Here is a 26,579-nt window from a genome sequence, read left to right as displayed (position 1 = left end):
TGACAACAACACGATTTTAAGAATACCCTGTATCGTTCTTTATAACATCATACTTGTAGTTACCCGCGGTTTTGCGCCCAATTCCCTATTGAACAAAAGATACCTCATATATGTGTCTGTTTTAAATGGTAATAAACACATCAGAAAATATGTTACAGTCACTGGAAGATATTTCAACCTCTTGATTAATTTCAGAACATTTTGGCATTAAATATAAATAGTAAAGTTTTAAGGCCTTGAAGTTGAAATTGAAATAGTTTTTATGAGTCCCAAAAGTCCTGAAAGTGTCTTTCAGTAAAAATCATGTTAGTTCCAGCCCCTTCAATCAACTTCCATTCCGAGGAATTTTCAGCGCCTTAGAAGCGTTTGCATTGTTGCCCCGATAAAGAAATGTATACATACTTAGGCCTGAAAGACTCCTTCGGATTACTTCCAGAATCTACTATTCGACGCTAATCTAAGGTATTTCTAGCCCAAGGAAGAACTGTACTGATTTTGGGGGTCAAAAGGTAGCAAATTTATAGTCAGTATTGTAAATAGTTTTATTGCGTTGATAAATTTGTGAGGATTTAAAAAATATTAAATCATATACTATTTCCCGCAGCCTTTTTAATCAATGTAGTGAATAAGTGAAAATCCATAGAACTGCTTGACCAATTTGGGTAATTCTTTTACATATGCATTAAGCCCGAGAAAGGTTTTTATGAAAAGATAAGAAACACTATTATTATACCTAATATTCTTAAGTATATAGTGCTTAATCAGTTGTATAATGGATGTTGAAAAGATTAAGTCACTATTTAATTTTCTCCACGGATTACACCAGTAACGAATTTAATACATCTAATGCGTGGGTTACTATTTTAAAACACTGCTATAAAACCGACAGAGGAATGGACACTAAAATGCCTCAACGAGCCACTCTTTCCTTGACTGCATTTCTAAAATTAGACTTATATCGTAAAAAACCCTGTTATACCTCTAATGATTAAATTTATCTTTTTTTTATACTCGGGAAAATCTATTTAATAAACCCTGTTTCCAAATGTTGCACGAGCTTAGTAGGAAGGTGTTTCCATTCCTCCCTTAAATCAAAATTAGAATGCAAGCGCTGGGACTAAATGCTTTTTGACCAATGTAGTGTTATCATGCCTACGTAAATAAATATTTTCCTTATCGTAAAAGCAAATAATAGTACGTAAAATATGACACTGGAAATATATTAAGCGAGGTATAGACCATTTTTGTTAGAAATAGGTTTATAAGACTTACACATATATACATTTTCATGATCAAGACAAAAACGCAAAATTAATTATGCCACAGGCAATATATTATTCCGGAATTAGATTGGAAGAGTCGGAAGTATACTCTTTTTGCACGCAGTAGTTTCTGATTCGTACATTTGTATATAATTTCATAATCGAGACTGAAACTTCGGAAATGTAATATATCTGAACCAGATGGGGTCATGCACCCGCTAAGCCCAATTTAAAAACCAGTCACAATTTTGCTTAATATCCCTTAACTATGAACACTAAAATAATGTGTACATGATAAGCCAGTGCCTACAATTCTAATTGAAGAATATAATAGGGCTCCGTCATATTATTATGATAAGTGCTTAATTCAGATAGCTACAGAGTTATTTTTTGAAAATTGCGTGCAAAGCTAGTAAAATTGGGTAACTGCAAGAAGATTATAAATATATGAAATCATTCTATTTAAGTTCATTCAGAAATGTATCTTAAAGACAAATATACATAATAACTTAGCGCCTTCAAATAGTGTTTGGCTATGTAATATACGTACCTGTCTCGTAATTACAGTTTATAGTGTGCAGGCGCTTTGAAACCTTTTATCTTTTGGAGCGCCGCTTGGTGGTGAGTTACATCAATGGGCATAACTTATAAACCTTTTCCGTGTAAAAATACGTATACATACAAATTTTCATAATGGTCTGTCTAATATTTTGCGATTCCATAAAGGACAAACACACAAACATTCATTTTTATATAATATATATATATATATATATATATATATATATATAAAGGGAAATGATATATATTGTTTACGATAATAGACTTAAAATTGTTACTAGTTTATCCTCCATGAACGTTGTGTAAACAAATATAGTCGTCCACCTGCGAGGGTTTTTAAAATATTTTATAAGAGCATGTCTCAGGTGTCATCCTGATATAGGAATGGAATCGTTCAGGATTCTTTATAGTTTGATGGTTATCACCAAAGGTATTTCATAGATTGTTTATTGGATGCACTGAAAATCGCCTATAAAGTAGACTATCATCCACCACTTCGTTTCGCCGACATATCCTCAGTATCTTCACTTGAATCATGTAACATCAGAATCAGTATATTAAGAAAGTAAAAAAAAGTAAAGTAAAGAATGTCTTATTTTACCAGGCGAATGTTAGGGCTAAGAAGCCCTCTCTAACACTTAACCTGGGGACCATCGGCTTAAAGGTGACTTCCGAACCACCACCAATGGCCGGGCAGGCGGGCTGCTTGCAAGGACATGGATCGCTCAGCGGACACCCATCCAAGCAGCAGCCACGCTCGACGTTGCTTGATCTGGTTATTTCGCGATAACCGCCGTACCCGCGACACTACGCCATTGACAAGAACACCTTATAGCAGAGAACACATCACTCAACAGCAGGCTGAGCATGACAAAAATATCCTCACTATGTGCGGTCGACAGTCACCACTTAGCTGCCGCTGACATATCGTCAGTGTCTTCACTTGAATCATGTAACATCACAATCGGTATATTAAGAACACCTTATAGCAGAGAACACATCGCTCAACAGCAGGCTGAGCATGACGAAGACATCCTCACTATGTGCGGTCGACAGTCACCACTTAGCTGCCGCTGACATATCGTCAGTGTCTTCACTTGAATCATGTAACATCACAATCGGTACATTAAGAACACCTTATAGCAGAGAACACATCGCTCAACAGCAGGCTGAGCATGACGAAGACATCCTCAATATGTGCGGTCGACAGTCACCACTTAGCTGCCGCTGACATATCGTCAGTGTCTTCACTTGAATCATGTAACATCACAATCGGTACATTAAGAACACCTTATAACAGAGAACACATCGCTCAACAGCAGGCTGAGCATGACGAAGACATCCTCAATATGTGCGGTCGACAGTCACCACTTAGCTGCCGCTGACATATCGTCAGTGTCTTCACTTGAATCATGTAACATCACAAACAGTACATTAACAACATCTTATAGCAGAGAACACATCACTCAACAGCAATCTGAGCATGACTAAGACATCCTCACTATACGCTGTCGACATCTATCACTTAGCTGCCGCTGACATATCGTCAGTATCTTCACTCGAATCATGTAACATCACAAACAGTATATTAAGAACAGCTATTAGCAGAGAACACACCACTCAACAGCAGTCTGAGCTTAACTAATCAGGGCAGGTGATATCCTCACTATGTGCTGTTGACATCCACCGCGACTTACACATCAAACGCTACTCACTCGTTCTGTTAGCATCCTAATAGTCTTTAAACAAAAGTTAGTTTTCTTTCGAAATGTAACATCGAAAATTGTTTATTTTGATTATTTAAAATTCTCATTTCATATTCGAGAAGATATTAGTTTTAAGATATTGGATATTCTTTTAGAATTTTCACGTTTATTTCTTCAGTTATTTTATGGAACCTTTATTTATAAACTATAAATTTAACTTGATAATACGTTTAAATAGTTTGTAAACACATAAGTTGACTTGGCTAACAGTTTATTAGATTGGAATGTATTGGTATCTTGACAAATATTATCTTAAATATGATGCAAATTAAATTAAATTTCAAAAATATAAAAAATGAAGATCCAATATTGAATTTCTGTTTGGTACTTTAACTAGCTAATTTAGGAAGAATGGTTTGTACCACCTATTATAAATATTTATTTGAAGCGCGTCCTAACCTTTTTATACCATCAAGGATCCTACACTAAAACAAGTTCAATTGGCTGGGATCGTTATAGGGTTTTCCTTCATTTCCATATACAATTTCACCAAAACTAATTGAGAATATTTATTTGACGGTTTTATGTTTAAAGTTGTTTAACCTTACGTATTTACTAGGCAATAAAGCATAAATCCATCCAACGGTTATTACAGGAGAGGGTGAAAGTGGTGGGTTGGAACACGAGGCACCACCATCTGGCAAAGGTGACGGATTGGGGGCCGCTCACTTCCGCATCATAAACCACCCGGTAGCAGCCACAACACCGGTTATGTACGCGGCTGTGTTTAGTAGGGGTTGCACTTTAGTCAAGGCCCATAACATTCGCTCCAGTTATATTTCTTTTTCAGTTTATATAATCATTCAGAAACCAGATTAATTTTGCTTAGTACTTATATTTTATATTATATGTTTAGCCTACGCCTGTACAACATTTAAGAATGGAGGTTTTTTTTGTAGTTATCTTTTATAATGTTTTACTCATTATATGGAATTTTACATATATTTTACAGCTATATGAAGATGCTATTTTTGTTATTAATTGTGTGTTATCAATCGATTTTTATTAACATAATAGACAAAGGGGTAGAATGGAATCAGGATAATGGTTCATTAAAATTGTATCACTAAAATGGGTTTCACTTAAGGCAAAATATTCATAATCAGTATAAACGCTCAAAAATAATGAAAACAAACGGGGGTATTAATAATAATATAAGTAGAAATAGATACTATTGGAAGGTTAATAGTTTCCGAGTAAGAGATTCTCTACACGTATAAGGCAGACTGTTATAGGTTGGACTTGTTCGATAAAAATGGGCATTCGATTATTGATAATGAGACACATTACTATAATGATAATTTTGGCCTAATTTCCTCATACAAGTTAGTAATAAATTATAGTTCAGAAAAAAAACTACGATAAGAAATCATAATTTTTGTTTGGGTGAGTCACATTACCTTACATTCTCTGAAGACTGAGATTGGTTGTTGCCTAGCTTCGCCTCTTAAGTTTGGTTTTCATAAGTGTAATAGTTGTCAAGAGAAGAAATGTTTGTAAATACTAATCTTTAAGCTTAATTATTATAAAGTAATTTTAATCTGACAGGTGAGTTGTAAACAACTCCTAAATAGTTAAACTTGAACTTCTGGCTAAGCAATGTATATACTTAGTCTCATAAGTATCTCGACTTAGGTTAATCATTTTTTTGGTGGGTTCGTTCTTAATTTGTGTTTTAATATATTCATAATATATTTATGGTATTGGACCTGTTGTGGTTAATTTACCAGTTTAGAGTATCACCATCTAAGATGACTAGTAAAATCCAGCAATGGGATGGTGAAACTCCTTTTATTGGGTGAATAGTAATTATTTATTTATTTAAAGTATTTCGTGATATTTGAGAAGAGTTCAATAGATGACAAGTTTAAATCAACACTTAAACTGATAAAATATCAGCAAAAATTAGCAAAATTTTTGTTTGCTTAGTAATGTTTTAATTTACTATTTGCAAGTATTCCCAGCTTAGCAGCCGTGGTAATTAAGCAGTAGAAATGTACTTGGCTAAAACAGGGGTCACTAGGCTAATTGTCACTCTTACAGATATCCATGTCTTTTCCAGAAGCTTAGTCAAACCCGGAAAATGAGAGTTAATTAACGATGGTGTTGTTGTAAGTGACTAAATTAATATAATCTGTCATAATTGGAATAAAGGAACAGAAGATCGGCGTAGTAGCCATAACAACTGGAGCGTAGAGCTGAAGTGAGGGCCCGCTTTCCAACCACTGTACTATAATTAATTATTAAGCAGTAGAAATGTACTTGGCTAAAACAGGGGTCACTAGGCTAATTGTCACTCTTACAGATATCCATGTCTTTTCCAGAAGCTTAGTCAAACCCTGAAAAAGAGAGTTAATTAACGATGGTGTTGTTGTAAGTGACTAAATTAATATAATCTGTCATAATTGGAATAAAGGAACAGAAGATCGGCGTAGTAGCCATAACAACTGGAGCGTAGAGCTGAAGTGAGGGCCAGCTTTCCCAACCACTGTACTCACCTCCCGAAGTCAAATAAGCTCTTGACAGTAATAATGAATTCATTAAAGCTCATGAATTTACTCAGTGCTGCAAAAAATATTACAGTAAACCATTCATTAACTATCTTTCATAACTAAAGAATTCATTTTTATGTAGAATACATATTTGTTTAGAGTGTTGTATAATACACTGATTGAAATAGCCAAATAACATTGATAATTCTCATGAGGTGACAGGTATCAACATCGAACTCTGTGTTGCTAATATAGAAATAAAGCATCTTGCAAAATTTCAAATCCATAGATCATAATTATGTACCTTGCAGACAGAGAGACAGCAATGATATTTTTCCATCCCCTCGAGTGACAGGCTTCGATGACGTTCATCCGAAAAGAATACATGTGCTGTAAGTGTAGACTTTTTAAACAAAAAGCGAAACTGAAAATATAAAAATTACGTGAAAGTCATGATACCCTTCTGCCGAAAATGGCCTACCAGAATTATATACTCACTAAAGTTACATAACATCTCATCAATGCTTTTTTTACCAGGATAAATACTATTTCCTGAAGAAATCATCTCAATTGCCACAAAACACGAGCGCTTAACTTAGAATTAGACTAAATTGCTCGAAAGTAAGTGTCATTTGCAATAAGTTCGTGCATAAGAACTTATTCTATTTGTATGAATTATGTTTGTCTAAAATAGTTTGCAATATTAATGGTGATACTATATTATATATTGCAATTACAAAAATAATATGACCATTACAGCTAAAAATTCGGGTAGGGTACGATAAGCGGACCCGGTTTTTTATATCGAAGAATGTAGTCATCGATACTTAATATTCGCATCTCAAATCCTAGACTATGAATCTATGTAAAAGTATATATAGTTCACAATAAAAATCATATGTTTTAAATTAAAATATGAAGTTAATATCTAAAGTGACCAAACAAATTATTATAACCAAAATTTAGGATCTCTCACAGTTACAGTTGTTTCTTTCCCACAAATGATAATGGGGTTTTCAGTACGAGTCCAACATGTTTAAGCCTCGAAAAAAAATGTGTAGTTTATTAGTTAGTTACTTATGTAAAATTGAACTATTACACTACTTGTGTTATTTTAAAGCTGTTTATATAGATTATTTAAGTACATCTACACCTTTGTACGTACTACTAACAGCTACTCGTGACTTTGCACGCGATTAACTATTGATTATTTAGGTACATCATAGGCATGTCCTTTTTAAATTGCTTAATAACTATTCCTGAAAACAACTGATTTTCATTAGAAGGTACACCTCTTTCCTAACCCATTTAAGAATAATTGGATTTTAGTTTTAAAAAGCAATGTTTTAGGCACTGAAGTCTCTACAACTAGTTTTAGTAACTATTTTACGCTACAGTGGAGAAAATAGTAAGTAGTACTAATCTTAGTAAAAGCAATTATTATATAATATTATAGAGTCCTATAATAAATTTAATTTTAAAATAGACTTAATAGATTTAATTAGAGAAATGTTTAAGTTACATACTTTTTTAATGTTCAATATTAAAAGGCTCAAAAGCTAAACAAAGTTGGAACTCGCTCTTACTTCAGGTTTACCGGGAATAGAAACAACTTATCTTATATGAATTATACTTACCATACAATAGTAGAGTTTGGTTTGCTATCTCGATAAAAATATATATACGTGCGCGTCTGAGAAGCTTACTGTAGTTAATCAATTGTCTACTTTCGGTCTTTGTAATATTCTTCCTTCATAAATTATTCTTGGTGACCTAGTAACGTTGCCATTGTTGCCCCGACCAAGAAGATATATCTACATTGTTGGTCTTAACAGTCTACTTCAGTCAAAAAGCGTCTAATTTTGACCACTTTAATTTACTTCAGGTCTAAGTTATTTATGGTGCCAGAGCATGGTTTATATTGCTCTCCAATGAAGAAAAGTTATTCATAAATATTTTAGAAAAATCATTTTTACACTAAAAGCGTCTGTCTCTGCCACTGTTACCTAATTCCAGGCTAAGATATTTCCAGCGCTGTAGTAGCGTTTGACTTGTCCTACACATATACGTTAATCTGAATGATGTAATTTATTTCAAGACTAATGTATTACCGGTGCTGTAGTAGCGTTTTGATTTTTGTCCCGATAAAAAAAAATAAATACATGCATTGGTCTGAAAAATTTACTTTGGTCAAAAGCTTCTACTCGAGCCTTCTGGTCTATAGCAATGCCGGTACCGTAGTAGTGGTTGCCTGATCTAAAAATATATAAGTACGTAGGTCTGAAAATTCTTTTTCGGTAAAAAGACGTCTACTTCCAGCCATTATCATCTCCCGGTTTACTGTTGAATACATATAAAATATGCATACAATTTTAGGACATCGGGAAGGTAAAAAACTAAATATAATATAATTTTTACTAGGGGTTGCAACCCAATTTCAACCACTTTACGTTTGATCTTTATGAAAAGCCCTTAATTTGTCTATCTCATAAATTATATATTTATACTTTCTGAAAATTTCTGATATTAATGTGAAAATTTAGACTTTCTGTGATTTCTGGAGGTTGGGGAATTAGTTATGAGTGATTTGAGTACGTAAGGGAAAGAGAGAGAGAGAGAGAGAGAGAGAGAGAGAGAGAGAGGAGAGAGAGAGAGAGAGAGAGAGAGAGGAGAGAGAGAGAGAGAGAGAGAGAGAGAGAGAGAGATATCCCTGTTCCTAATTTATATTAACAATGCAAATTTTTACATTCTTCTTTTTGTCTAACTGGTAATGAATGATGAACCCTGCCCTACAGTGACCTCTGTTCCAAGTACGAAGTCAAAGCCGTGGTCGTCCAGACTCCAAAGAACAGTAGGGCCTGTGTGAGCCCCCCACGAAGAGATTGCTTCACTCTCCCGCACACATGTCCAGTTTCGCAACGGGAGAGTCGCGGGTTGGCACGGACAGGAGAGCACACAGAACAGACCGCCATGTGGTTACCGCCAGCGGATTCTATTTATACCACATCACTCCTCAGACTGACCACGTGTTTGTCGAAGGTATACAAAACCACGTTGACATTGGAGAACCAGACGTAACGGAAGTATAAACTTGTTTATTTATGAGCCTTAGCACAACTCCTCTGCCACTACAAATATTTTAGTTATAGTGCCAATAATCGTTACATCCACCAGTTTCATTTTATATCTAATTTTTTTCCACCTTAAACTATTAAATATTGTCTGGTATTATTATACAATGAAAAGCATTTACAAGAAGTGACCTAAAATCATTCTTTCATGGCTAAGCACATTTTCACATACTTATATTACGTAACATTATATTAAAAACTCGAATTCACTATAGTTGTTGTCAAATTGAGTAATTGACAAGCAGTATTAATATAGATAAACGTTATATATAAAGCATTCTAACATAAGCAATTATATCTGATGGTTCTGTAAATGTTACAGAATTGTTCTTAAACATTAATATAGAATATTTTGTAGGATGAGCGTTATCGAAAGCCCATCACTCGTGGGGCTGTTATTTTGACTGTTTACAATATATTTGACTGTTTGTCTATGCTATGTCTGTCCGCAAATAAGAGAAAACGAAAAAACTTAACTTTAGACTTGAAATTTTTAACAAAGCTCCATATCTATATGTACGGGATTCTAAGGTACACGGCATTTGCGGGCTGAGTATTGGAAAATATTTTTACAATGATCTTATGAGTAACCTGATAGCAACGAGAAATAAGCAGCATTAATAGAGTTCCAAACAAACTCTTTACAATCATATGAGTTTTAACTTGTTGCGCATTAATGCATGTAGCTTATTCGTAGAATAATTAGAAAAAAATAGTGGAACATCATTTTTAAAAGTCGATAACAATATATGATTTCAGCGCACTCTTGAATTGTAGTATCCTCCCTATTTCACCGGAATTTTATTTTTACAATACTATGAAACGTAACCTTTGAACAAAAAATGAGTATTTATCATATAGCAAGATATATTGAGAAAGATCATGTGTGGACTTTTTGCATGAAGCCTTATTTCATCGGGTCGACCGATGCTTCTAGGTGTCGAACGCGGCAACGCAACCATAGTGAATCTTCTGAGTCGTGATACTGAGAATTCAGCAATGAACCTATTTATGCAAAGATGAAAATGAGTTCTATATTGGTGCACATCCTACCATGGAATTTGGTTGAGCATCATTGAGGCCTATAATTCATTATGCTGTCACAATTGTCTGACGGGTGATAAAAATTTTCTTTCCTGTATGATTGCACGTTTGCCTGTCTGTCTGCAAACGTGAATTTGAGAATTTTGAGAACCAAACGAACTATAGACTTTAAAGTTTGCATGCAACATCTGCGAAGCCTGTTATAAGACACATGGTGTTGGCGTACTGCTACCTAGTTTTATGATTATTTCATGTGCTTTATTTGTTTTTAAAGGTTAAGACAACCTTTAAGTCATAAATTCGCTTTAAGAGCCACCTGCATTTTTATCTTTATTTTAGTCCAATATGAATAATGTCAAAACTCAAACACCTTCTTATGTTCTTATTATTTGTGATCGTTGTGATTTGAGTTAAGGAATGGCTCAATTAAAGATATATTTATGCGCGTCTAAACGCTTCAGTTTATTAAATATTTATTTATTACTTATTTATACAGAAATATCAATTATATTTTCTACTGTTTCGATTAAATACTCAAACATTGTACAATTTAAAAATAATTAAAAAAATTGGATGCGTATTTATCAGTTATGTCGTTAAAATGAAAAATCTCAAATAATTCTATGTCCAAAATTGAGGTATAACGTTGTTGTTATATGATAAAACACATTACGGTAAGTCGTGTCACTACAACCATCCTTATTTTACACCAATTACTTGACTGAATTAGAGACCAACGCAGAAAGCCATGTGTTCGGTCTATATATAGAGCACATGTGGAAAAAAACTCAGAAGTAATATGCGGTTTGTCACTGTTCGCAAATATAACTGTCTTAGCATAGTCTCTAAGGATTATTTTCATTACTTATATACCAAATACATAAAAAATAAATATATATAATCTTCAAAAACATTTTTATTGTTCAGTTGTTCTATAAAAATCCGTTTTATACCGTATTATTAATACTTTTTTTGGTTTAGAGAATCAGTGTTGCTGCAAATTTGTTTTATTTACTACGGAACGAAATAATGGAAGAAATGTATAGCTAGTTTCACACTTAGCCAAATTAGAGACCTGACTTTTATATTACTTCAACGACTCCAAAAATGTGCTAAATTTTAGCCCACAATGAAGTAACAGTTTTTAATGTTTCAAAAATTAATATCTTTTTCCGAGCAATACTATCAGCATCTCACAATACTAAGTTAATACGGTCAACATATTTAGATTAATTAATTCATTTGCCTGCTTGCGTTCAGTATGGATCTTTAAAATTTTAATTCACTCAGTTAAATAGAAAATTATGCTGTCTCAATTTTATGAATGAATTTAAAACAAGGCATTGGATGATGACGTGTTCTGTTTAAAATATTTAGAACTAACAGCTTTGTTATATTAGAATAGTACTAGCCTAAACCCGCGGCTCCGCTCGCGTGGCAGTAGAGAGGGCTACATCAATCAAGCATCGAAAAGAAATACTAATTTTATTATACGTTTTTCCAATTAATTTATTGCTCTACTAATACATCGTAGCATATCATAAAGCTTAAAGCACTTTTTTTTCTTGGCGGCATTATGTTATTTTCCAATAAAATTCGTCAAAAAAACTGCTCAAAGGAATTCTTAAAAAAAAAATTTTGAGAAAAACATTCTTCAAAGAATATTTACATGAGAAAACAAAAATACTTGCCTATTTTTTTAAACCTTTTACTGATGGAAAATAACACTGTTCTTGGAAATTGTAAAAAAGATATCAAATCACGTTTATCAAAAATTTGACATTTGTGACACGTTGTAAATGTCAAAAAATGTTTGTTTACATAGAAACGTCAAAAATATTTATGTTTACTTAGTTACTGTCAAAAATAACAACAATTTTTTGTCGCATTATATATGTTTACAAAGAACAGCTGATTAAAAATTTGAAAAGACTCTTTCACTTAATAACATATGTTTGCTGCAATGCATTTCTTACGGGTATTTCTGTAACCAGTGGGGCGGAATCCTGAATCGGGAAAGGGATAAAAAGTATCCTATAACCTTCTACAGATCAAGACGAACAAATTAAAAAAAAAAATTAGGCGAATCCGTCCAGCCGTTTGTGAGTGATGCTGTTACACACGAACAGTTTCATTTATATATATATATATATAGATTACATATCTATATCTTAGTTACTTGTCCTAATGTCTAGTTACTTATCCATCTCATACAATCTTTCATTTAATTTGTGTCCTGTTTCTACCTTAAAACTGCATCTCATCCACGGGGGCTAATAGGTACCATTGAAACGTTTCAACCACACAGTAGGAGTTGATGTGCCACTTATCCCATACCGCCTGAGTGCATTACGACTTGGATTCCTGCTGTGACCATTGATTAACCTCTCGTAGCCCTCCTCAACTTCTCCGCAACAGTCCATATTCACTCGTTACCACTCATATATGCACATGATCTAAACATGTATTGGTGTAGGTTTCATAGAAACAACTCGAACACTGTACTACTACAGTGAATATTCATCGCAATGGGCGCAATATAAGACACTGTCGATGAGATATTAGATTGAAAAAATCCAAATAAAATAAATATTTGATCTCTCTCTCTCTCATTATCCCTCCCTCTTCCTCTCCTTGGTGTTAAACTACTATGATAGCACTCTCATTGATAGGCTGCATGGTAACCTAAGTAACTAGAAAATCTTGTTTTATAAATAACACAGGTTCTTTGAATCTAATATACTTGTAAGGCACTTCCCACCTAAGATCACTGGTTAAGACGCTTTCCATGTACTTGCCACTAAAAACTTCACCAGTGCGTAATGAAGATGTAAATCGCTCCATCGCCGGTCACAGTGGCGGGACCGGATTTGACTGAATTAACAGTTACTTGAGTGGACCTTTTTGCCAGAATGAACTCTCCGTTTTCTAATTGCACTGTATTTTAAATAACCCATAATATTATGTAATAAAGTTGCAACTCTGGTATACAACTGGAAGGTGATTTATTGTTAGTTATGACTACGTAATGTCATGCAGTGGTATGCCACAAAGACCACACTTACACCCTACATTTTGTTTTCTATTTTTATCTTCACACTCCAGTCTCTATTTACGTTCATACAGCTGGCTGATTGATATTTCGTTTAAATACAATTAACAGTTGATGGTAACAATATCAAATTACGGTATATATTCAAGTAATATAATACTAAAACGAATTTACTACACTCAAATCCTACGTTTTAGGGGTTAAACTAACACATTTTATTAAGTGATTTAACACAAACCACCTTACTCTAACAAACTTTTAAATGATTATAATTAAATTTTATGAATTAATTATATTTTTTTTAATCGATAATCCCTTAAAAATCACAAATTCACGTAAATCATTATTCTATACTTATTATTTGCGTACAAGAGAATGCTGTAAATTATAAGTAAGAAAGTCTGTATGATTTCAACGCAATATCTCCGTAGATTTTTAACGAATTTGGTTGTGGATATAACCAGGGTTAAAAAGCAAGCAAGTTACACCGTAATTAAATCTGGATTTGAAATGTAGGGAGGTTCATAAAGAACTGACACATTTCAACATGAATTTCTATTCACAAAATTTAAAATATGTGGTAAAACTTAAATATTTGTAATAGAAAATCTTAAAAAGTTTTACTGTAAAATGCAAAAATATCAATATTGCCACAGCTTATGGCTCTGCAGGCGTGAACTTTAATTTCAATATATCGAACACCCTTCGTAAATATTCTTGGGTATTAAATAATAATTTTAATAATTTATTTATTGCCAGCTATTACTTGCGGTTTTTAAATTAGTAGTTAAACATGTGTTGATTGTTTGCAGTTTATTGTTGTTTACACTGATTCGTAACGATTCATCAGAGCTATGGCTATATCTCGATAGAAAGCACAATGTATGTTGTGGTATAGTGAATTTAGATCAACAGTTGCAGTTCAAAGTCATTTTAGACTTGAGAAAGTGTTAATTACTCTCCTTTGCGTACCTCAATCAAGCAATGGGTTATGAAGTTTAAGGAAAAAAGCAGTGTTTTAAAAGGTAAGTGATCGAGGCGGCCACAAACATCAGAAGAGGGCATAGATCTAATACGGCATTCATCGAAGTCCAAGGAAGATTAAGTAAACGGGGTTTAGGGCTAGAACTTTCAAAAGCGATAGTTCACAGAGAGTTACTTAAGTGATTGACTTAACATGCTTACAAAGTACAGATATTAAATCACATTAGGCTAGAAGATAAAATTAAAAGGCTGGATGATTTCTTAAAAAAAATATTTTTTCAATCGAAGTGAATCTTCATATTAACGATCAGGTCAATTTTCATAACTGTAGAATTCTTGGGTCAGAACCATCACATGAGTTTGTCCAGCATGAATACGACACCTCAAAAGCTAGCATTCGGTGTGACTTAGTGTACTGTAGATGTCTGGAGTCATTTTTGCTAAAGGATAAAAATGTAACCAGTACAATTTACTGGATGACAAGTTTCAAGATAGATGTTTTAGGAGTGGAGGACAAGTACAATGAACACCATGGAGTAAATATTTAATTTCAACCTATTTTGTTCTGGCTCTATTTCTAGAAAATCCTGTATTCAGTGAAGATGAGAAAAATAAAATATTTACGAGAGCGGATTAAGGAATTCTATTAGAAGGGATACTCAAGGAATACGGGGAAAATTTTTGCGGGAGACAGAATTTCAATTTGATAACTGCAGAGCCGTAAACGGTGGGTATATCAAGATTTATTGAGAACCACACATTTTTTTGTGTTTTTATCTCTCTATATGTTTTAATGTCAACATATAGTTTAAATTTTGTGTGTAAAAATTAACGTTAAAATAAGTCAGCAATTTGTAACCTCCCAGCTATGAACTAACCTGAGTTTGCCAAGTCTAAATAAACATTTAGGTTGCACAGGCAAAATCACGATTAAGAATCCCCAGGCAAGTTGTACGAACTTTATTAGATGTAACAAAATGAGACTAGCGCCGCAGGTGTTACGCCTGCCAGTCAGCTTATCATTTATCCCAGAGCTGGAGGCGGGTAATTCAATATTATTTAAACCACCCCTCAGTCCTTCCTACATTTACTGTTCCTTTGCTACCCAAAAGATTGTCCTTTATCAATTCTTTATGGTTACTGTACGTAGCTGGTTAATACTTTTATTAATGTACCTTGCTGTTCTTCCTGTATTATTGTTCTTGTTAGTCCATCCTATGGTTAATAGTTCTACTTGTACTATGATTACTGCATTTTTCATTATTTTTAACATATTTACTATGGTAACTGTGCCAATATTTTCTTCTCTTGATCCCTGTTTTTCTATTAATACTGCCCTTGAGAGAAAAACTCAAAACAATTTGTGTAGCACTCAATATATCTTAATATGCCCACCGTTTATGGCTCTGCAGGTATTAAATTGAAATTCTCTCCCGCAAAAATTTTCCCCTTATTTCTTGAGTAACGCTTTCAATAGTATTCCTTATCCACCAAAAGCACCAGAACAAAATTCGTTGGAATTAAATCTGTACTCCATTGTGGTGCTGGTCCTCCACTCCCAATACATCGATCTTGAAACTTGTCATCCGATTAATTGTACTGGTTACATTTTAATCCTCTGCAAAAATGACTCCAGACGTCTACAATACATTAAGTCATACCAAATGCTGACTTTTTGATGTTCATGGTGGACTGGTGTGATTTGGAAATGGTGGAAATGGTGATTTTGTTGTGGTTCTGACCCAAGAATTCTACAGTTATGAAAATTGACATGACCGTTAATATCAAGATTCGCTTCGTTTGAAAAAAATAATTTTTTTTAAAGAAATCATCCTCAATTTTTTACGGTTTTAGTTTTAGTTGTGCTAGAAATACATCATCTGTAACCGTGGTGTCGTCTGTACACAGCGGCAGGCTGGATAACTCATCAGCTGTTGTATCAGTCAGCTGGCTATACACAGTTCTCTGCCAGATGGTAAAGTGGGCCGTCCACTGTTTGTGATCCTAGTACACAACTCTGGTGTGAAACACCGGATGTTTACGGTTCTAGACACTGTACCTTTGCTTCCCTTCTTGTTCCCACGCGTAGATAATATGAGGTAGTTTTACTGAACGTTTAATTAATTTAATGTTTCACATGTATTACATTTTTATTATTTTAATTTACAGAATTAATAAAATCTTAAACTACTAAACAGTTTTATAACAATTTCGTTATTGCCAAATTCGTTTATAAATAATACATTTACGAGTATTCCTTTGAGCAAATTTGTACTTTGAGCAAATCTATCCTCCTGCCTAGTGGCGACGACATGTTTTGTTTTACCTTCGATAACTACCTTAATCAATTCAATGCTTTAAAATGTTTGAATAAATTTGGGTTTTTATGAAACTTGGCAAATAAATAAATGGTTGTTACATGCTGCTTAATGAATTGATTTAGAGTCAGTTATTTCATAAATTTCTTGTGAAATATTATGTAGATAATTTTATTGGTTATTTTGCCTTTGTAAAAAATTAAAGTCTAACTTAAAGTTTAATGTTTTCTCGACTTACAGAAAATAAATATATTCCTGAATTCACTGAGCGTTGAGCAAGACATCAGATGTGAGAATGAAAACTTTAACATCCGTCTGTCAGGCCGTCTGCCTATTTGCCCATGTGCCCACACGATATTTCAAAATGAATTAACTTAAAACTATGCATGAAGTTTCATTTACACATGAGGAGCACTGAATTTGGTAATGGGAAATGTAATTCTGTGAGATTTGGCTGAGCGCCATTGAATATTTTTGCATGGTCTTATGTATGATAGCGGATAGAAAACAATCATAAATTTTGAAACAAACTCATAATACTCATAAGAGCTTTTAATATGTATAATATAACATGTAGCCTAATTATCCCAACACATCCAATAACATTTTATGGTGACTTGACTTGTCGAATTTTGTTATTTAAAAACTGATATAAAAATCAATTTAAAAAAATGTGTAATGAGGCATGATATTTTGAGAAAGTTTTCTTCTGCTGTCTTTAAAATTTGCTTGCAACTTTTTCTAGATACACAATAATAAGTTCTAGGACGTTGCACGTCCAACCATAAATTTGGTATGATTGTCGTTGAAGCCTATCACTCAGAAGACTGACACAATTTCCCTTTTGTTTACCGGATGATGTAATCATTTCTTTCACACATGATTGTCTGTAGTTATATCTGTCAATATTGAAATGAGCTGTAGACTTGTAATTTACCATTAAACTTCTGCGAAGCCTGTAGCGTGGCACGTGACGTGGCGTACTACTACCTTGTATTAATATTTAAATTAGTGAAAATTAAATAAATCACTTTAGAATATAATCATCACTCAACCTACAGATAGTTCTGGCGTATGTTTAACCATCTTTTACCTCAGAACTGACGAGAAATAAATATTAAGCATAAAAATTCAACTTGTTGTGAACGGAATAAAAGATATTTGCAACATCGATGTAATTCTGAAAATCTTCTCTTTCTAAGCAAAAAAAGGGCGGAAGTTTGGTGTTTTTATATGATACGCCTACTTTTAGAGGAAGTTGTGAATAATTTGAACGATAAATTTATTAGGATAATGATAGCTTGCTGAATATTAAATCAATGATAATACTATAGTTAAAAATGTTATAAAACGAGTAACACATTCAAACCAAATGTTTTGGAAGATAAAACACAGATGTTACTTGTTATTTATATAAAATATTGCAAAAGGTAACATAAAAAACTAAACTAAATTCTAAAAAGTATAATAGACATTCTCTAAACCTTTTCTATACTGGTTTTCTCGTTAAGAATATTACATTATATTTACACTGTGTAATAAAGATTTGAAACAGTACAAAATAGGTGTGATTGCCAATGTTTCAACATTTTTTACTATTTAATAAGCAGTACTGGTGGATAGAAGCCAGTCGTTAATAATGAGACCTAAAACATCAGTTGCCGCTATAAAGTCATTAGATGAGTTTTATTGCAGCACTAATGTTTATGGTTGGTGCATGAACCTCCATTAAAACCAACACTTGCTATCAAGTACACCAAGCGTGCAGACTTGGCAATTCAAAAATATACGCGTATTCTGTTTGCATCGATGAATCGTCTCTTTCTAGTATTGATTTTTAGTATTGAAGAAAAAATTACGAATTACTTCAACAAAGAGGTATTATTAATACATTTTTTACTTCCATTGTTTAATTTTTTGCATGCATTAAAGCCTATTCATAAAATAATCTGTGGTTTCTGTTTGATAAAAATATTCCTAGAAGTTGTGGCATATTTAGGACAAAAAAGAACGCGCGCGCTCGCAGTAACGCACAAAATTCAATGAAACTTATTTAATTATTTGCTTTTTATAACTGAGATATCGTTATTATTAGTACTGTATATGACCTTTTGTATATGTTCCCTTAAAACAACTGATTCCTTGTTACCCGGCTTTAAACATTGTCTCTACTTTGGAATAGGTAAGGCTAGTTAAAAAAAAGTTTTTGTACGCAATACAAATGGCTGGGTTTATTAAAATTTGGTTTTAAGAAGTTCACGAGTTAGTTAAAAATTAATTTTGTAGCAAAAACCACATACAAAGATATAAAGTAAATGGAAAGAGATAGACATTTGGTTACACTTTATTTATCTCTTTATTTCACCTCTAAGATCAATATCATAAGTCTGTGTAGAGCGGATTTTACAATATTTGTACTGTATACATTTCTGGATAAGTAAAGGGCGACTCTAAATCACCTTTCATCGTAAGAAAACAGTCATTGTGAAAGATTTCAGTTTTTGTTGGAACCGAAACACGAAAATGACCTGTCTCGTTAACGTTTACGTGATGGCTGTTTTGCAAGACCTTCGTTAGGATAGGTTTGGACTTTTTATATATTTATGGAATTTAACTGGTTGTTTAAATTCTGGTGAAGGAAACTGACTAATCTGGGATTCAAGTTTCATTAATTAAGTTCGTTAATAAGTTAATTCTTCCTATGAACAAATTAAAAACTATATTGCTATAGCTATATATTTAATATAGTAGCAAATTATTTAAAATTTGATACACACAAATGTACTACCTAGTGCAATAGAGTTGAATTAAACTCATCCGTTCTGCTCTTGATTTTTAAAAATCGATCTCTACATGAATATATCATTCTTAGGCTACTTGACATGAAATCGTTTAATTCGTTAACAGAAAATTCATATTGATCCAATTCATTAACTGGTATTATATCGTAAAATAATGTTTCAGCAAGACTAATACCCTAATGTAAGTTTAGAACGGTCTATTATAGTATCACTGTATTAAGTCATAATGATTGAGAGAGTCTCCCATCTATTCATCATATTCTTTCTGGAATCTTCACTATCTGTTTTACGTGTCGTATAATGGGCCGAAGTGTTATGTAACAATAAAATGTTCCCCACGTAAGAACTAATGTTGTCATGGTAGTTCTTTTAATCCAAACAACTTCATTCCATTAATATGTCTCGCTATTTCATTAAGTTGAGTTTATGTTTCATTACTAAAAGCCTCTAACAACAACGTCACCCATTACACTAAAATGTCTCTAACATCCTGAGATATGTGATGATCACTGGAATAACTCGCCATTATTCTAAATTATTTTGTCTCTTTGCTCCGCGATACTTTCCAAAGTCTTCCCAGTGGGTAATTACGTGGAACCCACTTATAAAAAGGATATGACATTTATAGTACGATATATGAGGGAACTTGGATAAATCATGGTCACTCAACATATACAGTTTCGTTAAATATTTCCTGACGCATTCAAATCCATTTATTTATCCGGCAAACGCAATTTAAAAAGATAATCGTTCACGCAACATAAACGACAACACATACTCAAATTAAATACTGAAATAATGTGTTTACGATAGCTTGCTCCAAATTTCAATGCAAATAATGTACCACCAGCAATAAAGCTGATGTTACAAAGACAAATCGATCTAGCTAGGTTTCATCTTTAGAAAACGTTGGGTAAAAGCGTGTTTTCAAGCAATGGAAAAATGTGCTACAAAGTCAATATTTATTAGTATTTATTTCATTGTTTATATTTTTTAGTAAGTGACATCTGACCTATTATAACAAGAGTAGTAATTCAATCCTCACAGCTGATGTTTCATCAGAAATACCAAAGGTAGAAATAAAAATGTTTTATAAATTAAGGAAGTTTTAAACCAAAAAGGTGTTTTGATTGTAATTTGATGAATAATTTCACTTCTTATAGATGAATAAAATTACATCTATTTATCTATTTCAAATACTTCGTCCCACACGTAATGCTAAATTCAAATGCCTGCAAACCTTAACTAACATTATACGAGCAGAAAGGTCTCATGATTTAAATGTTTCGACGTCCGCAAGATTTGCGGCAGCGTGCTGGTACAACGTGTAGCTACTGAAAATAACGATCAATGAGAATATCGATTAGAAGAACAAAGACGTCGATATGGAAGACGACGTAGGGCTTTAGAACTTAATAATTATTTATCTACATGTAAATGTGCAATATCACGCCTTAGGACCATTTGAAATTTTGTGTAGTCATTGCGACGCATTGCATTTCCCCGAGGAACGGGTTTCCAATCGCATAAACAGAAATTCTTTTGGTGACTTTCGTTTGCATGGACGAATTTTAATGGAGCAAACAAGAATTTTCAAATTAATTAGTGCGTCTTTTTTAAACCGCCACCCATATACGGAAGAGTTTCATAAAAAAGTAAGAAACATATACGCTACTTTTGCTCTAGCATTCTTTAATGCAGAAGATGACAGAACAGTAAATAGCCAAGGCATTTATACTTTTATCGTTTGCGGACAAGTATATCATAAAATGAATCCCAAAACATGATTTATTCAGTAAAACAATACCGAGCAAAGCTCGGTTTCCTAATACTAATACGTATCTGCAACATTTTTATCTATTTTTCCCACATGTTTCAAAGGCCAAAGTGAGAAAGTGTTCCAATATTGATATAAAATGAAAACCTCATCTACTAAATGTGAGGTTATTGAGGTGTTTCAAAGTACATAGCTAGAAGAAATCATAATCTCCCGTTTCTATTACGTCCCAGTGTTCAATGACTTATGTTGCAAATTAACCCCCAATTGAGTATTCATCCAGAAACTAATAAAAAGCAATTGTTCGATATAAAATTATAGTAATCATGGTCTTTTTAAGAAAGTCGCAATTATTTAATACACTATATCTAGGTCTTTACAACGAGTCAATGCGACTGGCAAAAGGTGGCATATCTTGAACTAATACTAGATTATTAACAATTAATACAATAACATATTTTTTATGATAAAACTCTGTACTCAACGCTAAATCTAAATAAAAAGAGCAAAACACAGATATGGGCCTTTTGATGAAGGAAAATCTTGAATAAGTTCAAGTTGATCAGTAAGCCAAGTTGAATATTCCTCTCATAAATTTTTTCCGACTCAACTAGTATAATCAATCAACGTCTTATATAAGTTTAATTCAGTGAGTGTTTTAGATCAAACCTAAAATCGTATTAATATTTAAGAATTAATTGCAATACATACGTTTTAACAGTACCTTAACCAACTCAGGAGTTGTAAAAGGTATGACGTTCAATATTATATTAATGTGTAGTACTAAGTAAAGTTGTAAGGATTGCATAATAAGGCATGATGAGTCGTATAATGTGATTGATGTGTACTCTACTACTTTTAAGGACTTTACTATCTTTATTACTTTAGGTTTAGCCAGCCATGAAGTAAATTAAACTCGATGACAAGATAGGAAGATCATGATTTTTAACAACTTAATAGTTCTGTAATTTATCAACTATAAGTTTTACACAACGTTTGAACATAAACATAACAATTTATGTCTTTATTTTAAGAATATTATAATGTTCTTCGTGAATTTATCTGTTTTTTATTGGTTGTCTTAACTGTGCGCTCGGTTAAACTTACTGTTTTTTCATAGCGTATTAAAACGTTTTCAAAGGTTTTTATGATATACGGTTTTTATTAATTATTTTAAAGACAGATCAACATTTGCTCATGGAAACTAATATTTTAAATTCTCTTCATAACAAGCTTCGAAAACAAAACACTTTACAAGGTTTACAATGTTATATGAAAAATATATCTGAAGATCATATTAAAAGTACTTATATAGGAATAGTAATAGTATTTTAGTTATTACATAGAGAGGACTCTCCTTTAAAATCTTATCCAAAAACTTCCTTAAAAAGCAATTTGGATTCCGTAATGTTGTAAAGGTATCAGTAGCTCAAAATCATAATTGAGTTAATGATCGAAATTTGTATCAAAGTTCTATTTTATACTTGCCATAAGATTAAAGACTCCCATCATCACGTGACTTCAAAAATAAAAATAAAGTTTGATTTCGAAAGACCTTTTATTAAAAATGTAATATTATTGGGAATTTGCGGTTATTATTTAAACCTAGTTTAAAATTCTTCCAAATTGCTCCTAGAATCTTTATTTTGCAAATGTTATAGAGTCTCACGCAGTCAATATTCTTGGATTTTGAATTAATACTCAGAGAAAAAGGTCAAAAGTCAGCCAGCAGTACTGGTGGACCAGCTCTACACAAGTAATGGTGCGGTACCGCGAGGATGGAGTGGTGACGATGCGATGGCGGGACCCTCGTCGCCGGACACGATAAGAAGACATTACTTGGCCGGGATTGCGACTGAGAGACTCTCAACAACATCGTTCTCTAAGCAGACAACACTCGCCTGTCCTGAGCCGCTTTGATGTGCCGCCCCTCACTGGTGGAATTTGTACCTTATGTGATAACATTCACAACTCTGTTGAGGATTGATTTACATAAGTGTTTTTTCCCAAATAGTTCTTACAATGCATTACAGATGTTCTTAATTCGGCATTGATATAATATGAAATAAAAATATATATTGATATTGTCTTTTCTGTCTGCATTACAGTATGAACAAGCACTGCACAATGTTTTTTCCTCTCATTCAAAGCTATGCCGGCTTCAAAGTGCACTGGTTTTTATTTAAAAGTACAAAGTACATGATTGGACCTCCCCGGGATTTGAACCCGTGATCTTTCGGTTAGAGAGCCGAGACTATAACCATTACTCTACGGAGGAGGACCACTGCACAATTAATATTTTATGAAATTTAAACGTAAACAGATGTTTCAGCCACTTTCTTAAACTTCAGTTGGAATTTTCAACAGCTGTTAAATTTGGATCTTAAAACGTTTATACTACCATTTTTTCGAATTCCAATCTGCTTCTGATTCTGATGAATATTTTAGCAACATAATTAACGGAATTGATCCGAGATAAGCACATAGCAATACATTTAGCGAATAATTTGTATTGATAAGATCCAGAAAAAGTTACACTTTTTAATATTCAAAAGGGATAATTTTCCAATAACAACTACACAGCCATTAGATTATTATATTGACAATAACTTTAGAATACCTTCCATAATTCAACGGCGAAAAAAGGGCGTTTGAGGCGTACTATGGATATTTTCCATTCATTTCACTTAACTCTTAAAAGCAAACATTATATCATTTTTGCGGTCTAGAAGAATTTTAAACATGCGGTTTGCTTAACTGTTTAAATCTTGTAATGGTCTAAAACTGTACGAATTGAATACTGTACAACAATGATATGATATTTAGAAGCCGTTTCATCAAAATATAGTTTTAAAACTCTTATGATAGTTTGACTGAGTTTTAACGTATTTTTAACAAATTCGATTCTATAACTGACACTTTTGTAAAGTGCTTCATATGTAAATATTCGTCAATTATATTATTAGATCTAAATTACGAGTATTGAATATAATAGTTACGGTTGCTAAGAAGAACAATATTTTCTTCAAGTACGAACCATTAATGCTGATTTTTAATATTTCATATTTCAATCATTGTAGGACACCTAATTAGTTTAAATTGGAAAGAATGAGCTTGGATTCGAAGCTATCGATAATTCTTTAAATGAAAAATGTATATATATATATACTCTCTCTCTCTATATATATATATATATATATATATATACTGTATATATATATATATATATATATATATATATATATATATATATATACAGTATATCATATAATATTGGTACAAAAGTTGAAGTTTTGACATAAAGTTTCTTTGAATTTAAGTCAGAATAGTAAGACATTTGGTAAACATGAAAAATATATTGAAACCGTCATTGTTTTCTAACGAAAGTTAAAATTATTTGATTTTAAGTTATTTTACCAAATTATTCTTGTAATAAAGTATCAATTTTTTAAATGGAAATCGATTAATACAACACCATTTTTTGGTAATTGTACAATTATAATTTCATCGATTTAGAAATATCAATATGTTTTGCATTTTATAAATAACCGAAATTAATAAAGAGAATACTAATACATTTTAAAAAATTCGGAAAAATACATTTAAATCAACACGTCGATACCAAAGAACACAATTTCACCTCCCAGGGTCGCCTTAAGAAGATCTACTGATAATAAACACACTAAAACTAAAAATAAATGTTCTGTTGTTTTAAGAAATAAAGTCAGTGAACTGTGAGAAAGGGTGTTGGATATTTAAACCAACGACTGTTTCTGGATCCATTCCTCTTCTGACGAGTAAAGATAGGAGCACACGAAGTGTTGATTTGAGAACTAAACATTCAGGCAGCAGTTTACTTTAGCTGGAACTGAAAGTGAGAGTAATACATACCATTCTCCTAACTCGTAGCTATAAATATTACCAAATTAAAGTTTAACATGAAATGTAAGGTGTAATTTTTCAGCTTATTGTTACCACTTGGCAAGTCAACCAAGAGAAATATTTAAATTAGGTTAATTATAGATGGATGTAGTTGAGGGAGCTGTAGCTTTATCTGGAATAACACTAACTTGTTCTTAAATAGTTATGGCTCCATTAATAATTACAATGAATAGTTGCTTTCCATTGTATTTGTAACGTTTTGTGTATCTTGTTTTTCTCAACTCATATTTAAATATATATTCAACTTAAAAGTAATGAAAATATTCTTTTAACATATCTTTTGGTTGACGTTACATCAGTGTACACTTTAATGTTTATTGGCTATGTGTGTTCTGATAAATAAAGATCCTTATATGTTTACGTTTCCGGTTGTTACCGCACTTCCAGAATAACATTCATATATTGATGAAATTCATTAAGGTTGCTTGTTTTAAATTCCATCAAATTCTGCTAATGAATGCAAGACAAAAGCTTAATGCAGAAAGTGGAAAATTGCTGAGAGTTTTTTTGTGAATAGGTAGCCTCTTTTTTTAAATCCTCGATACCAACATTCTTATCTGAGAATATATTTTAATTCAATTCTCATTCACTACGTAAATCATCACAATTTGTTCCCCAAATTTGAAGGTCCCCAATATGTTTTCTTTTATTGAACATTGTTTAGTCTAACTGGTAACAATATACAGTTATCATTTAGTCCCATTAATGTTGTAATTAAGTAATGAAGTTTGAAGTGAACGAAATTACGGAACCATAATTAGTGTAGTGAAAAAATGTGTAAATTTGCAATATATGTAAGTACATGTGTTTAAATAAGACGTTACAAATTCAAATTCCAGAGAAAAATGGTCTTAAGGATTTTAACGATAAGCATATTTCGGAAGAGTGAAATAATTGCACTCCTACTAAAAGTACTAATGTTGGAATTTAAAAATATGTGCACTTTAATAAAATTATATAATTTGGTCAGAATTATTAATAAATAATATTTATGAAACGATGAAGATATTATTTGCTTGTGTATTAACAGATGCAATACTCAGAAGTCAGGCTTCGTTACTATTAAATAGGTATTATTGATACAAGAACGTTCAGTCATCCAATGGATAAATTGAACCAGAAAAACTCGTGTATTTAAAACTTTGTTTGTATATAATAGGCTGATATCAATGAATTAGTTAACAACAGTCGTCACAAAAGAATGAAATTCAAAAAAGAATTAAATTATGTTATATGGTATAACATGCTATGTGATCAATTCTAATAATACGATTTGTTTACAAAATATTCCATATAATCAAACACGACAATTTTATTGGTTCAATATAAATGTTATATAACCCAGGTACGTAATATCTGAACAAATACGTCAATTCCAGTAAGGCATATTTCAAACAGGTGTTATTTCAATGAAGGGACCTTTGTAATGCAACACAAATACAGGATTAT

Source organism: Homalodisca vitripennis, chromosome 6 (genome assembly GCF_021130785.1).
Source record: "Homalodisca vitripennis isolate AUS2020 chromosome 6, UT_GWSS_2.1, whole genome shotgun sequence".
Taxonomy (NCBI): Eukaryota; Metazoa; Arthropoda; class Insecta; order Hemiptera; family Cicadellidae; genus Homalodisca; species Homalodisca vitripennis.
This window is presented reverse-complemented; position numbering follows the sequence as displayed.